Raw genomic sequence first — 18,295 nt, 5'->3', positions numbered from 1 at the left:
TTGTAGAAAAATTAGTTGGAATTTCATTTAAAACATAATTTTATGATTGGAGAAATAAATGAGAAGTCGTGCACAAAAATTAATTCCAAATCAAGGTTTCGAGAAAGAATAGAAGAGGGAAAAATGACCTTGATTTAAGTAATTAAATGCAACAAGAGGTCCTAAAGTACCAAACCACACTAAGGAGATCTAAAATGGTGTTACAAAGAAAGTGCTTACTTTTTAAAATGGTACACAACTAATGACACATAATAATAAATACAAGTAAATAAAATAATATCAAAGCTAACCTACACCTAGAAGGATGATATGATACCCAAGTTAAACTTAAGAAAGTGAGTAAATTATATTTATGAAAACATCTCCTCTTCAGTGCAACTTATGAAGAAGATTATTTTACAATATGGGTTTTGACTACTAGGCAATGTAAGGTGCATATGTACAATGCAATGAATTGTCATCTCTTACATATAGATAAAAGGAGATAACCAAATGGGAGAAAAATAATCTACAAAAGATAGAAAAAAAAAGGAGACACATATGGAGATTCAATCAAAGAGTTAAGCATAAAATATTTTAATTATTGTCTTTGGTGTTGTATTTAAGGAAATACCCTATTTCACATTACAACATAGTTGAATGTCCACAAGAAGTAGAATCATAGAGCATCATTAGCCTAGGTCAAAAAATTCAACATTTATTACATATTTTCTTATTGTCTTCATCAATTTAAATTAAACTATTGAACATTTGAAAAATTAATGGTTTGAATAAGAAAAAAAATAATTTGGCTAGCAAGCTTTTGAATATATTTCTTCAACATTATTCATTTCAAAAGTAGGGATCAAGTGTTAAGGTGAATATAGTTCAATGGTAACTTTTATCCTAATAATGTATGCATATATAATAAAAATTCATACATGTGGTTTATATCTATAGTTCATTTATTTGATTAATTTCATTTTGAGATAGACAATTCAAATCCATGTGTTCAACTTGTATCTTTAAACATTATACTTGGTTTAGTTCATTGTCACACATAATTTAAGTCTATTTGTATGATTTATGTCTAGAAATCATATATTTTATTCAATTAATTATGGCACACAATTCAAATCCATATGTAAGATTCACATCTACAAATCATATAATTGATTTAATCCATTATCACACAGTGAATTAGTTCTAACCAAATTTTAACAACTTAGTCTAAAATCTTTTTTTTTATTTTTATAACAGCAACCAAAACGAGGGGGTTGGCCCTTTACAACAGTGATGAACCAACCAGTAGACAACCACATAGACCCCTAACGATTTACATAAAATTTCCATTGTTATACTTTCAACACATCTTAAAATAAACATTTTAAGCTTTATTCAAAAAATAATATTTGAAATGATAAAAACTTAAACATTAAACATTAAAAGAAGCTAAATAGCATCACCTTTTTAAATTTTAAATTTCTAAATGTTACAATATAATTTGTGACCCTTCTAAGTTAAATTATATTAATTATCACATTTATATAATTAACATTTTTTTAGTATTATAAAGGAATTCAATATTATGAAGTGACACACAAACTATCATTTTAAATCTACATACTTTTACATCAAACATAACTAGATTATATCTATTGTTCCCTCTTTGTCATGCCACATTATAGAACTTTTGAGCACCCTCAATCTCTTACATGGAACCAGATGGATCCAAACCACCAAATGCATTCAATGAATTGTTATGTATTGTCCTAAGCACAAAATATGCAACTGTTGCCTTAGAGTGTTTTAGTAAGGTTATATCCTAGTTCATATCATTTAACATTGCTCAACATCCACAATAAGAAAATTATAGAGCATGATTCTCTTAAGTTTTTAATTAAGTAAAACAAGTTTTTTTATAAGGGTACAACATGATTCTCTTAACATCTTTAGCACAATTCATTAAATATTTAGCGACATACATGTATCAAACAATAGGGTGATTGGATTCTAGTAGTAACTGTCACAAACAATTCAAATATTTATATATGACTTATATGTACAATTTGTATGTTCGATTGAATTCATTTTGACATTGACTTTAAATATATATATGAAATTCATACCTGCAAATCATTTAATCAATTTGATCCATTCTCACACTCATGGAATTACTTCTAACCAAATAAAAATAACTTAATAAAAAAATTATTAGTTTATTTTATATGCATCCAAAAAAAGCAAAAAAAAATCAAAACCACCATTCAAAAAATTATTTCAATATGATAAAAATTTATTTTTTATTTTTTTATATCTAAGATCCCCCCAATAAGAAGCTCACAATTTACCATAGTATTATAAGCTCTTACCTAAAATAATTAAAAACTAATTCTTAAATATTAAAAATAACTAAATACTTCCACCTTTTTTAATTTCCAATATCCTAACTTTTATAATACAATTTGTTAAACATCTTTATTAAATTGCATTACTTATCACATTAACATAAGCTCTATTTTTCAATATCATGAAGGAATTTAATATTGAGAAACGATTCACACATTATAATTTTAATTGAATATGGATGAACTAAAAGCATTCTCTATGCAGATATAACATTGTTTATAACTGTTAATTAAGTTTTCTAGTTTTGCTAGTTTTTAATTGTTTCTTGGACTTGGGTTGGCATGGTTATGTCAACATTTTTTATGATGAACTCTCATAGTATGATAGACTTATTGGATTGCTTCTATAGTTTAGGTGGTTTTGTTCATATTATTATGCTGGTTGGTAACATGCATATGGTTTACTGTGGCTTAATGGAACTTTAGTTATTTTTGTTAAGGTTCTCTATTGCTCTTTGCTAGTAATGTGCTAGTATTGATAATGTGCTGATTACCAACTTTTTGGTTGTAAGGGCCAACCCCCTTGTTTTTGGTTTCTTTTTATTTCAAAAACATTGTTTATCCCACATGCAACAACGGTAGCCTAAAGAGATGAAAAAGAGGTATAAATAATGAAGGGAGAAACAATGTAAAGCATACCTTTCTTAGCCTTTTGGCTAAGATCAAGTGTAGTATATGTTCTTATCAGTTTAATATTTGATACCTGGTTCAATGAACCACATGATATTAAATTAATTTCTTAAGGGGGAAGGATCACATTGGTAGCTTGCTATCAGATCTTTCTAGCGTCACTTCTATATTGCACTACAGCAAAATCCTAGCACACCCCACACCACTAAATCAATCCATAAATAATAGATGGTATGTACATTTTATGCTTTCTTCGAAGATAAACTATTCTCTCTGTTTTGCCTGGTTAAATGATGTTCTTGGTTTTCATACGTAATGTTTGCTTGTTACTTGGTATTATATAGGCCTACAAGGTTTTAGTTCTTTTTGGTTAACTGAGAAGGAATATAGAAATAAAGGACATTTTCTTGCTTGTGTGGAAGCTAAACATAGCTTGAGTTAAAAAAATTGGATGCCTACGCAACATCATTTCATTTGGATTTGGTTTCTTGCAATTCTTCTTCTATGAGATTCAATGGCAACTCAAGGCCTGACATTTATACCTTGCACTTCTAACTTTTCCCATCCTTAGAGGTTTTTAACCTATATTTCATGTGTTATCCTCTATTCAACTTTAGGATTGCTCAACTCAAATATGGGTTTTAGGGGAGACCACTTTGAGAATATGTCAATAGCATTCATCCAAACATTGAAGGTGTATTTTTCCTCTCCAACTAAATCCTAGTAGAGATCATTATATAACCATACTCAACAACTCAAAAATCCCAAAATGTCAAGGGATAGATAGATGCTTGCAAAATTAGGGACCAAGAAGTAGGAAAGTATTGACTTTTTTTTTAATGTCATGTTGACATTTCAATTATTATTATTGTATATCATTAAAAGAATGTACTAATAGTCTTCCATATACCACTCCCAAAAAAGGATACTTCACCAGCTTATACTTTTTGTTTATCATTTGTCAATCATAATATTTATTATTATTTAGTCATGTAAATTGAAATGATGAATAAAATAATCTGGACATACAACCACCAGCTTTCTCAAAAAGTCTCAATATCACCCGCCTCCTCAATAGAAATAACATCTTGAGCAACTAGTGGGTACTTTCCCCTATAGACCTTTTCTTTGTTAGGATGTTCTATTAAAGTTTTATTTTTTAGTCTTTGAGGCACTTAACTCTTCTTGTTATGAAAAGAGCTTCACTAGTTTCCTTATAACTACTATTAATGGACGTTGGATAAGTGAGTTTGATTTTAAAAGTGAAATAGTGAATTAGAAAATGACATATATATTGGAAAACTAATTTGATTTGAAAAGTAAAATTATATGTTTAAGTGGTACTTGATTCATGTTTCATGAAAAGTGTTCGACTATTGTCATGAGAGGAATACTTGAGAGCCAAATAAAATCATACGCTAGAATCTTGATAGAAATATCATAAGATGGATTGATGTAGAAAAGCTCTCTAATTTTCAAGGCATGAGTTAGTTGGGACAAAAAATAGTGGAAACACAAGTGAATCTGACTTTAAAATTTATAATATAGAATCTTGATATCAATATAACAAGTTGGCTTCATGCGAAAAAAATCTCTTATTTCTTTTTCTTTTCAAGTCACAAGTTAGTTGAGACAAAAAAAAGTGTATCGTAGATTTATGATCTAACAAAACTGGCTTGATGTAAAAATATCTTTTATTTCCCTTCTTTCCAAATCACATACTAGTTGGGACAAATAACAATATATTGCTACCTTAGACTACCTGACAAAGAAAAATCTTACTTTTAGACCAAGCTTTTAACAACTAACTCTTTTTCCAAGGTCCTAAGGGAGGGCAACCCTTAATAGTCTTACAAAAATGTAGACTATGTAATCTATACTCCATTCATATCTAACCTAAAAGGTCCCTCACTTATTGTAATTAGGCTTGAAATTATGTAGAAGTGTTTAATCACTACTAGTTATTGCTTTTCAAGCTCCTAAAAGGAAGTATGCATACTCTTATAAATAATTTCTTTTCTAGATGTTCTTGTCTTTGAAAGTTGGTGGTTTGTAGCCACATCTTCCTAAAAATCCATTGTTATACCATTCTTGATAAATCTATCCCCTTTTGGTATTTTAAACAAACAATAGAAATTATAAAAGTTATTCTAAGAAGAATAACCACAATGAATTACTATATCCTAGAATTCCACCCCCTAGGTGTCTACACTAGGATGCATATCCTAGAAACCATGTATTTCCTACAAAATGATCCTAAGACTTTGGACTATCTCATTTAAAGAGCCACATAAGTTAGTAAAAATAAATATTTTTTATGTTTTTAATGTCCTAGCCCTTATGGTCCATAAATTTTCAAACTTTATTTCAAATTAATAATATAAATTTGTGTCAAATGTGCCTTCTCAAAGGAAATTTCTCATAATTATATTAAAAATAGTGAGAACTCTATTGGGCATTTATAAGGAGAATCAATATATTGGAATAGGATAAATAATTTCATGTGCCCAAGTTATCTCTTCTGAGATAATGAGAACTCCACTTGGAACTTAAAGGGAGAACCAATATATTAGAATAAGGTGAATTTATCTATCCAACGTACCTTGTCAAAGGGAAGTTTTATTGTGAGAAATAGAAAATTATAGTAGGTAAGATGATTTCTTTTAAAGAGGACTCATCTACTTCTCTAGGACAAGACCTCATCCTTCCATCTTACACTTCCATTTTTGAAGGAGGAAGTTGAAATATCCTCTTCATTATTTCTTGCACAAAATAAGATGGAATACACTAGGAAGGAGTAAAACTCTCAAAATATATTATTTTATTGAGAAAAGATCACTTAACATTGAAGAAGTAGATCTTGGATTCACTAATTAATGTCTTTTCATAGTCTTGTAACAAATATCTTAGAATGCAGACTTTCTTTGGAGAGGGTATGGGAAAGAGTAAAATATTTTCAAAGTGTTGTCTCAAACCTCTTAGGATGCATACTTCAGAGAAAGTATGGGAAAAAATAAAGGTATTTTTGACAAATTGTTGATGAGTAAGATGCCATCCATAAGATGAAGTCTTGAACTACTTATGTTTTCAAATATTTTTGAAATACATTACCCATTCACTTAAAGAAAAGAATCTATTATGATAATGAAGAGGTGGGGAAGAGGGGATTCTTTGATCGCTTAAGCCTCTAAAGCTTTTAGGAAAATCCTATATACGATGCATCTACTTAGAGCATCTATAAAACAATGTAGAGGTAGGGGACATAAGATCCTTCCTTTGGGCATCAAAATATGAAGAAAACCTACTATTAATCTTAGATTGGTTTTGACATATGAGTGACAATATACTTAAGTCATTTTCTTAGTTCACGCTGAACAAGTTTTTGGAAATATAGATGGAGTAACTAAGAGGGGGGGGTTAATCAGTTACCACAAAACAAATCCACAAATCCCTTAGATGTCTAATAAAACTAGTTACTACTATCACTTGGTAAACATACAAAAAAATGTTGTAACTCGGTAGATGCAGTGTATGTTAACTTATTACTAATCTTTAAGCATTCACAGTAATTAACATGCAACCATAAAAGAAATAACATGAGCACATGAGACACCAGATTTAATGTGGAAACCCAATATGGGAAAAACCACCAAGTAACTAGCTACTAATTTTCACTCTTCTAAAGTGAGCCCTATTAGGAGCCAACTAGGTTAAAGGTTACAAAAAAAATTGTTAGGTATTTAATCACCTTATTAGGAGTGGCCTTGCTAGAGGTCTTTACAACAATTCAAAAGAACTATCACCTTGTTAGAGGATTTACAAAATGGTTGTTAAACCAACTCTGTTAAGAGATTTAGAAATCACTACTACAATGGCGAGAAAGTAACAATGAATGGACCTGAATGAGATGCAACTAAATTGTTGATACAAATCTTTGTTCTACTCCACTAGATCCTCTCTGATCGAATAAAACTTTGCTTCTTCTCAAGGATATCTGACCATCCTTCAAAGTTTTCTCACACTATCTTCTTCAATAAATATGCTTGCATGCTTACTCATCCATACATTTGAATTCTCAATTTGACCTTTCATATATACCTTCCAGATTATCAAGTCGACTCATTTACGACTTACAATTACCAATAATCATTACATCAGTCGGCTACAATTATTACATGAAACAATTTAACTTTATTTTTCAAAACAAAAAAATTCTTCATTGATCGACCTTGCTCACTAAACACTATTCCAGAACTGATTTCCAATGTTAACCAACAAAGGCTTGGTTAACAGTGCGAACTCTACAAAATCCTTTAGAGATTGAGTAAACTCGATAAATACTAATTTTCCTTTATTAACCTTGTAAGCTTGGTTACCACTGACTTCTGCACCGAAATCCTTTGACGCCTAAGTGAGCTTGGTAGAAACTATTTCCATAGAGTATTATCCAAGAATGCTCAATAGACACTAAAATTTGCTTTGCTGACCAACTGAGCTCGGTAGACATTGGGAATTACTTTGTTGACCAACTAAAATCGGTAGACACTGACTGATAACTAATATGACATTTGTGTAACATCAACGACAACACACAATTGGACAATTGTATCCAACAGTCTTCCTCTTTGGCATTGATGGCAACATAATATGTCATAGCAGAGTGAAATTTGAAAATAAGTCTTTTCTTGATAGAAATTTTCTCCCTCTTAGATTTTATGCCACAAACTTCTCTAATGCAGTAATCTCCCTCTGTGAAGGAATTACATAGCTTCTTTTCCAAATAGAAAACTCTCCACAAACAAATTCAAATTTCACAAAGATATGACAGTAAACTCTCCCTCTTTGACAACACATACCAAATGAGTAGCAATGTATCTTAAGTACTGATTCATATGCAATGTTTCCATGACTGTTCTACATCAACTAATAGATATTCAATTTGGTTCCTATTGATGCATCACTAACACTTCATTTTAGTGACCTTTAGATAGGGGAATGACCCCTAACTTACCTCTTAGATACAAGAATGCATCCTTGGGTAATGGCTTAGTGAATATGTTAGCAATTTTCTCTTTTGTATGGACATATTCCAATCTGATCTCCTTGTAAGAATTTGGCTTAGGCCAGAGTTCACCCAAGAACTAAAGAACTCAACACAAGCACACAGTAGACCAAAATAGATAGAGTATGATCAGAATGATGATATTCATTCAATATGTCGCTTAGCCAACTTGAGAGTACACTAGGAGTGCATGTATATAAAAGGCCTTAGGAGAGTTTCTAGAATGCATAGAAGTCTGCATCAAGAAGAAGAGGCAGATCATGAATACTGTCTCCCAAATCTATCACTGAACCTATATCTGGAAGACTGGATGTACCCTTCTATTCTGGACCTATCACTATGGCGATGTATGCATATGGACTGAACTGATGAAGTGACCTCTCACTGCAACTGTCAATAGAACCCCATGTGTCTGAATTAGTTGAAGCACTATCGCTGAAATCACTATCAGTTTCCACACTGTATGATGTGCAGAGAGGAGTAGAGGACAAGTTGGGTGAACTTTCCTCAAAATGTTCATCCTTCTCCATAAATATCTGATGTGTCTCAGGATCTAGAAGTTTGTATGCCTTCACACTATCTTCATAACTAATGAAGGTACAAGGCCAACATGACTGTGCCTTGCATCCCCTAGAAGATCTTTTTGCCCATGCAGGACAACCAAAGACTCTAAAGTGTGTCACAATAGATTTTTTGCTGCACCATGCCTCAAAAAGAGTTTTTCCATCTAAGGCTAGATGAGGAGAATGATTAAGAATGTGAGTGGCACAAGAGATTGCTTCAACTTATAATGATGGATTGAGAGACTTGGCATGAATCATGCAACTTGCCATAGACTTAAGAGTTCGTATCCTCAATGCTGCAACATCTGTCTTATGCGAACTAAATTTTGGTGGAGTTTGAAGATCAATTCCCTCATGTCTGCAAAAGTCCATAAGTCTTCTATTCACATACATGCTTCCATTGTTCATTCATAGTGCTTTGATGGCCTTTCTAGATTTCCGTTCTACATGAGTCTTGAAGTCTAGAAACTTGTCCAACACTTCATTCTTGTTATGAAGAAAGTAGACCCAAGTAAACCTTGAAAAGTCATCAACAAAGGTAAGTATGTAGCGACCCTGGTTGAATGCAAAAGGACCTGCTAATACCATGTGAACCATTTGTAGAATACTTGTTGCTCTTGAAGACTTCCTTCTCTATAACTTCCCTTCTGGATGCATATCCACTAAGTTTGTTGAACATTCACCCTTAGAAAAGTTGATTTGAGGTAGACCTTTGACCATTATGTATGTGCAAAGTTGTTGAAAGTAGAGAAAGTCAAGATGACCATACTGATCATGCCATAATTGCATGTTTGAATTGGATTGAGATAACAAGGCCTTTGAAGGAGACCTAGGTACAAAATGAGACAAAGAGTACAACCTCTTGTTATCATTCACTTTCCCTACTGCAACTAAGGAATCATCTTTAAGACTATGCACTTTTACTGAGTCTGGAAGGAACTCAACTCTATGTTCATCTCTAAGGTGAGTGATTTGGTAGATTGAAAGGAGTTTTGAACTTAGGTTTGGAACATAGAGAACCTCTTGAAAATCTCCATTGTCCATCTCTAAGGTGAGTGATTTGGTAGATTGAAAGGAGTTTTGAACTTAGGTTTGGAACATAGAGAACCTCTTGAAAATCTCCATTTTCCATTTCCACTTTTCCTTTTCCTTCAACTTCTATTTTGCTATCATTCCCCATGAAGATGTGCAGTACCTTGGAGTGATTCATTGAAGAAAAATCCTCCTTTGAAGAACCCATGTGATATGAGGCACCTCAGACAAATATCCATTCCTTTGAAGAGTTTGTATTAGCCATGAGTCCTTGCCCTTTGCCCTTTGAATCTAAAGATGACCCTTTGTCCTTGTAAGCATTAGGCAATGGAACATTATGTTTCTTCATGATGTTGGTTAATTCATCAATCTTTTTAAGATAACACTCATGCTCTTCATGACCCAATTTTTCACAATAAGCACACTTCTTCTTCTCCTTATTATTGTCCCCTTTCTTATTGGAATTTGAGGGCTTGCATTGATGATTGGATTGTGGTGTTTCCTTTTATGCATCCTCAGATTTGTCTTTCTTCCACTTCTTTTTACCCCTTCCTTTATTTGAAGATTGTCCAGTTAAATGTTGAGAACCCTCATTGTTGACCACCAATGCTTTGGACTGAGGTGATTTGAGAATCCCCATTGATTTCAACTTCTTTTCTTCATCATCCACCAACTTAGCATATTCATCAAAAGTGACTTTCTTGTAGGTAGACCCTAAGGTAGTCTTTGATGTGTTAAAAGAAGATACAAATGTGGAGTACTTTGATGGCAGCTTGTTATGGATGAGATAGATTAGTCTATCATCTTTTATAGAACTCCCATAATCAGTAAGCTTTGTCCTTAGTTCATTCACCTTGATGATGAAATCCCGTATGGAATCATATAACTTAGGATCTAAGGAAACAAGCTCATCTCTTATTTTGAACACATCCTCTTCAGACACTTTACCATATAGGCTTTCAAGGGTATCCCAAGCTTCCTTGGATGTAGTACATTTTTTGATTTGACACATGATCTTATCATCTACCCCCAAACATATATCACCTAAGGCTTTCCTATCCATGGCTACCCAAGGTGAAATATCACTTGTTGATAAATTATCACCTACTAGTTTAGAAAGAGTACCATCTACATATTGTGAAACTCCATTATGCATTAAGTGATACCACATTTTGATTGACCATGTAGCATAGTTATGAGGAGTTAATTTAGGAAATTTAAAGCTGCCCATAATGTAGAAAATGAAAGAAAAGTGCAGAAAAGAGAGAACACAACACCAAGAACACCCCCCCTTTTCAGTAAATCAAGAAACCCCCCCAAAATAGATGCTTTGGGAACTTTATCAGTAGTGCAATTACAATGGGCCACTTGCCAATTTTGGCCTTCATGAACATCTGATTTTGCTTGTTACAACTTCTTAATGGAGTACAAATTTGAAACTTTACAATGTGCTACAATGTTGAAGCATTACAAAGAAAAGAAAGGTCCTATTGCTAAAAGTGACACTTTTGTCCACAAAACCCTGCAATCTGATAGCAGATCTGGAAAGTAGACAAAAATTAATATACTTAAAAAAAATAGAACCTATTTTCAACTCTAGATGTGCCCATACAGAGCATTTGAAGTTGCAAAATATAGGATTATGCAAGTACAGTCGCCAAAAAAAAATTCTAAATAATTCGTACACCAAAACTAGAAAATAGCTACAACACTAAATTTTTTGGAAAATTCTACCCAATTTCAAAAAAATTTGCACCTGATTTGGAGTCCGAATGTGTGAGTTATGGCCTCCCAAAGTCGGACTACAAAAATGAAAATCAATCTAAAGAGGGGTTGCATCAGCGAATGATGGGGTTAAATTTGATGGTTATATGGCCATCACAACAGTTATGATTTTTCTTATTTTGACATCTTGATAGGCTTCAAATTTAAGCTCATGGACTAGGTGACATCAACTACTCCAAGTCCCCAGATGACATAATCAATGATGTGTCTGTATGGAACTGTACAATCTATATCAAAAATTTGTGTGGCCAGATATGGTTGCTGACAATGCGATGACTAGGCACTTAGCTATCTACTAACTAGGGTGTTTTGTTGGCAGGATGATTGTGCAGGGTGATGTGGCTACTGGGCAAATTAAATTATGCCACGTATGTGCTGGTAGTGCTTGTGTGGCAGTGTTTGTCAACATTCTGTCAGCTGGATCCACGTGTCACAGGCCTCTGACTGGGATGACAATAGGTTCTTGCATGGCAGGATCTGCGAATGAGGAGATGGTGGTTGGCATATCGAATCACACCATGTGGCGTAGTTGCTAGGTTGTAGTAGCATAGCCGAAGTTTAGGATCTGACGATGGTACTAATATTAGTCCCACATTCACTGTGACGTGGTTGCTAATAGCCTTTTAAAATAATTTTGTTGCACAACTAACACAAACAAAGAGAACCCGCTGAAATTTGTTGGCTGGGCTGAATACGCCGGTTCTCAATGCTCTCGACTCCTATTGGTATTTATGTGGCTGGTGGTTTAGGGCATAGCTAGTCTGAGGTGGCTGTGGCCAAATTTTGTTGAGATATTTGCTCACTGCAAAATTATAGAGTTGTAGTATGGCTTGTTGTGGCCTAATTTGATATAATATTCCTGCAATTAAATAAATTTCTCTGAAAATATAGAGTCGAGCTAGGGTGTCACTACCTGGTTTGGCTAAAAAATTTCTCTACTTGCACAGAGAAATAAATTCTAAAAATAATCGAGAAATTCAGATCTGAAAATAAAATTAATTAGATCTGAAAGAGATCATACCCGAATGGCAAATCGAGGCCTTTGGGTTTCGATTTGCAAAAAAAATTTGCCTCACAATCAACTTTCACCAAATATAGGCAAATTTATAGTCGATATTCATCAAATCGATGCTTCTGACACAATGGTGAGGTCAGATCTAGCTCTAGCCACTCCCAGTTTCTATGAATCTTCTGGATTTATGTCGAGGTGCTGAAGCATGAATGGTATCGAATGGCTACGTTTAGAGAATCTCCCTCAGCTCTAATACCATGTAAGAATTTGGCTTAGGCTAGAATTCACCCAAGAACTAAAGAACTCAACACAAGCACACAGTAGACCAAAATAGATAAAGTATGATCAGAATGATGATATTCATTCAATATGCCGCTTAGCCAACTTGAGAGTACACTAGGAGTGCCTATATATAAAGGCCTCAAGAGAGCTTCTAGAATGCATAGAAGTCAACATCATGATATGTCATACAACTAGGCACATGTCCACTAGATATGGGTTATCATCCATTGAGCACGAGATTAAGTGCAATGATGTGAGGATAAGCCTACAATGGTGTAGCACGTAAATCAATGGTGTAGACAAGATGTGCTAAATGAAACATGTTGATAAATATGTTGTCAACATGACAACTCAGTGAATGTAGTGAACTCCTGTGTTGTAGACACCATGTGCATAATTAGAGTTGTGTAACTCAATGAGAGTACACAAACTCCTAAGTGTCTCACCTAAAATAATAATCAAATAATACAAAATAATTAAATAATGCATTAACCTAAGTAAACTTAAATAAGTGTAATAAGTAAATACTTATTTACACCAACACTCCTTATCCTACACCAATTCTTTGATAAAGTGATACTTTATTGCAATGTGCTTGGTTTTGGAATGCATCACTAGGTTTTTGGATATGTTAATTGCACTTGTATTATCAAAAAACATAACAACTAGTTCTTTGATCTCCACCTTCATGCCCTCAAACAACTATTTAAATCAAGCAATATTAGAACAGTTTAAAGCTGCTACAACATACTCTACTTCTGATGTAGATTGGGATGTGCAATTTTTCTTTTTGCTTGTTCATGATACCAACCTCTTTCCTAGAAAGAATGCTCCACCACTTGAACTCTTTCTGTCATCTAGAATTCCAACCCAATCAGCATTAGTGAACACTTTCAAGTCCAAATTTCCTCCAAGTTTATAGCACAAGCCATAATTTTTAGTTCCTTTCAAATATCTCAAGATCCTTTTGATTGCCATCATATGATTTTCTCTGGGTTTTGATGAAAATCTTACCACAATACCAACTGCAAGAGCAATATCATGCCTTGTATCAATTACATACTGTAACTTTCCAATCCTTGATCTATATAAGGTCTGATCTACCTCTTTTGATTCATCATCCTTGGTAAGCTTTAATCTAGTACACATGGGTGTTCCAACTAGTTTACAATCTTCCATACCAAACTTCTTGACTATTTCCTTAATGTATTTAGACTAAGTAATGTAGATACCATTCTTGCTCTACTAAATTTGAAGACCAACAAAGAATTTAATCTCACCAAACATAGACATTTTAAATTATTTTTTCATTTGCTCTAAAAAATCATTACATAGATCATCATTTCCTGTAAACAAAGTATCATCCACAAATACTTCCACCAAAACAATCTTGTTATTTGGTCCTTCCTTAATGTGCAAGCTACTGTTATCATTAGTTCTCTGGAAACCAATCTGAATAAGATAGTTATGTAATCTCTCATACCATGCTCTAGGGGCTTGTTTCAGACCATATAATGCTTTGTGTAACTTGCAGACCATGTCCTTCTTGTTTGGATCAATAAAACTTTTAGGTTGCTCAATGTAGACTTCTTCATCAAGAATACCATTGAGAAATGTTGATTTGACATCCATCTGATATACCTTAAATCCTTTGTATGAAGCATATGCAAGTAAGGTCTTGACACCTTCCAATCTTGTAATAGGAGCAAATGTCTCTCCATAATTAATTCCTTCTTCTTGAGAGTAGCCTTTACATACCAATCTAGCTTTATTTCTTAATACCTTACCATCTTCATTCAACTTATTCTTGAATACCTATTTTGTTCCAATCACATTTTTATCTTTAGGCCTAGGTAGAAGAATCCATGTTTTGTTCTTCTCTATTTGCTCTATCTCTTCATTCATAGCCTTAATCCAACTTTCATTTTTCAATACATCTTTGACATTTCTAGGTTCAAAATCAGCAAGTAAATGAGTACCTTTTAGCTTACTTCTTGTCATAGTACATTTAGATTTGTCTCCAATAATCTAATCTAGTGCATGATGTCTCCTAACATACTTGGCCAACATAGGTTTCTTACCTCTTGAATGAATTGCATTGTCATCCTCTTGCACTTCAACTTCAGGTTCTGTCTATTCTGACTTAGTAGGCATTGGCTTGGTAGCTTTAGAATGTGACTTGAGTTCTTATGACTATGTTTGAACTTCTTGCAACTCGGTGACTGAGGAAGACTCAAGAGTAGAAGTCACTTGATTAATAGATATATCTAGCAATGTATCAGATTCAATGAAAACAAATCTCATGTAATCTTCTGGTTCCTTTTTTCTTTTTTCTTCAGTCCTTTCTGCAAACCAATCAACTTTCACATATGCACTTTCTATGATTTTGTGAGTAGACAAATTCAAACATCTATATGCCTTACTCTTGCAAGAATATCCCAAAAATATACCTTCATCATCCTTCACATCAAATTTTCCTTTTCTAGATTCTTTCAAAATGTAACAATTACCTCCAAATACTTTTAGGTAACTTACATTGGGTTTATAGCCATACCATAACTCATAAGGGGTTTTTAATGAGTCCTTCGGTTGTACTCAATTTAAGGTATGAATTGCAATGCTGATAGCTTCCTTTAAGTATTTGACAGCAATGTTCTTTTCAATCATCAAAGTCCTTGCACAATCCATGATAGATCTATTCCATTTTGCTCGGGAGTTCCAGGAGCTAATACTTGTCTTTTGATTCCTCTTTCAATGCAAAAGTTATTGAATTCATAGGAATTGAATTCACCACCTTTTTCTAGCCTCAAGCATTTTAGTCTTTTTCCTTTTTTATTTTCTATTGTAGCCAAATACCATTTGAATTTCTCAAATGCTTCTAACTTCTCTCTTAGATACATAACATTCATCATTCTAGAGTAATCATCAACAAAAATAATGAATAACTTTTCTCTAGTATAGCTTTTGATTCCAATAGGTCCACACAAATCAATATGCACAATTTCTAAAATATCTTAAGATTGATAGCTTGTACTTTTAAAACTAGTCTTTTCCATCTTACCAATCTGACAATTCTTACATAGACCAACATTAAGTTTCTTTAAACTAGGAATGCCTCTTACTTTCTTAAATTTGTTTATTTTTACCATGATATCAAAATTCACATGACATAACCTTCTGTGCTAGAACCAACTTTCTTCAACTTAAGCAATAAAACATGAGTACTCACCAAGTTCAAGATAAAACAAGTTACCTTTTGTTTGTATGCCTGATCCAATCAACATTCCTTTGTCATCCAATAGTCTTGCCTTTCTATGCATGAATTCTACCTTGAATCCAATATTGATTAGTTCTACCACACTCAACAGATTATGTTTTAGCCCTTCAACCCAATAGGCATTATCACATATAAGTTCTTTGGTTAATGATATTTTGCCTCTTCCTTTTATACAACAAGGTTCATTATTTCCAAACCTTACACTACCACCATCATAGTCTTCAACATGTTCAAACTTAGTTTTATCACCAGTCATATGATGAGAGCAAACATTGTCTATGATTCATGTATCATTTTTTCTCACATGAGAGATAAGTGCCATCTTATCTTCCTCACCATCATTAGATTCATCTTTCACAGCAATGTAAACAATTTCATCTATACTATTATCAGAATCTTTAGCAATAAAACATGTTTTCTTACCTTTGTCCTTGAATGATTTGAAATCTTTTTTGCCATTGCACTTGTGACCTTTCTTCTCATCCTTCTTTTTCTTGTTTGATAACCTAGTAGTAATATGACCAATTTCCTCACATGAAAAATAGATTAGAGGAACCTTACCTTTGTATTTTCCTTTGCCTCTAGAATATTTCCTTGCAAGTAGATCTTCAACTACTTCAACATCACTGTCAAAATTTTCTTCTGATTCTTCTTCACTTTCTGACTGAGATTCCTTTATTTTCTTCCCTTTTTCCTTGAGTGAAATCTTGGCTTTGAATGCAGATTCAATGTTCTTGGAAGCTGAAACATAATTGTCATAGTTATCTAGCTCAAATACAGTCAATCTTCTGACTATGGCATCCAAATTCATCTTATGATTTGCTTCACATGTTCTTTCTTGAATTGCAGATACTCTAATTGCATAAATGGGAAGCAATGTTCTAAGAACTTTACTTACAATTATTTCCTCTTTGATATCTCCTCCAGAAGCTTTGATTGCACTGACACTTGCTTTGACTCTTTCAACATATTTGGCAATGGTTTCATCCTCTCTCATTTTCATCTGATCAAATTGTCCTCTTAGACTCTCTACTTTGGCTCTTTTCACATTTTCATCACCTCCATAGATCTCTTTCAGCTTGTTCCACATTTCAAAGGCAGTTTTACAGTCCTTGATATCATCAAATTCTTCATAGCTTAGGGTAGATGCAATGTCTATCATCATGGTATTATGAGTCTTTTTTTCAGCAATGTCATTCACAAATAGTATACTAGAAGGAGTTGTATATTCTTCATCAAGATATTTCAATCCTATATCTCCAATGGAAGCTAGATGAAGTCTCATCAGTCCCTGCCATGCTGAAAAGTTATCCCTGTTAAGCCTTGGAATTTCCCTCTTGTAAGACATCTTGATCTTTAGCTTAGATCCTTGAAATCCTTCCTGCAAGCACCAAAAGCTTTGATACAAATTTTTGGAAATATAGATGGAGTAACTGAGAGGGGGGGGGAGGGGGGGTGGTGGGGGTGAATCAGTTACCACAAAAAAAATCAACAAATCCCTTAGATGTCTGATAAAACTAGTTACTTCTGTCACTTGGTAAACATACAACAAAATGTTGTAACTCAGTAGATGCAGTGTATGTTAACTTATCATTGATATTTAAGCATTCATAGTAATTAACATGCAACCATAAAAGACATGAGCACATGAGACACCAGATTTAATGTGGAAACCCAATATGGGAAAAACCACCAAGTAACTAGTTAATAATTTTCACTCTTCTAAATTAAGTCCTGTTAGGAGCCAACTTGGTTAAAGGTTACAAAACACACTGTTAGGTGTGACCTTGTTAAATAATTTAATTAGCCTATTAGGAGTGGCCTTGCTAGAGGTCTTTGGAACAATTTAAAATAATTGTCACCTTGTTAGAGGATTTACAAAATGGTTGTTAAACCAACTCTATTAAGAGATTTAGAAATCACTACTACAATGGTGAGAAAGTAACAATGAAAAGACTTGAATGAGATGCAACTAAATTGCTAATACAGATCTCTATTCTGCTCCACTAGATCCTCTCTAATCAAATAAAACTTTGCTACATCTCAAGGATATTTGACCATCCTTCAAACTTCGCTCACACTATCTTCTTCGATCAATACACTTGCATGCTCTCTCATCCATACATTTGAATTCTCAATTTGACCTTTCATATATACCTTTTAGATTATCAAGTTAGCTCATTTACAACTTACAATTACCAATAATCATTATATCAGTCGGCTACAATTATTACATGAAACAATTAAATTTTATTTTCCAAAAAA

The 18,295-nt window shown here is 33.2% G+C and overlaps 1 non-coding gene across 1 annotated transcript; it reads left to right on the top strand.

Moving 5' to 3' along the window:
- Positions 1-3,022: 3,022 nt before the first annotated feature.
- Positions 3,023-3,218, top strand: LOC149528586 (U2 spliceosomal RNA). The gene has a single exon (XR_016359400.1). It is a non-coding gene; the product is annotated as a U2 spliceosomal RNA (small nuclear RNA).
- Positions 3,219-18,295: the final 15,077 nt, after the last annotated feature.

This window comes from Cupressus sempervirens, chromosome 11, assembly GCF_028749045.1.
Source record: "Cupressus sempervirens isolate cs-2001-9-10 chromosome 11, ASM2874904v1, whole genome shotgun sequence".
NCBI classification, from domain to species: Eukaryota; Viridiplantae; Streptophyta; class Pinopsida; order Cupressales; family Cupressaceae; genus Cupressus; species Cupressus sempervirens.
This window is presented reverse-complemented; position numbering and strand designations above follow the sequence as displayed.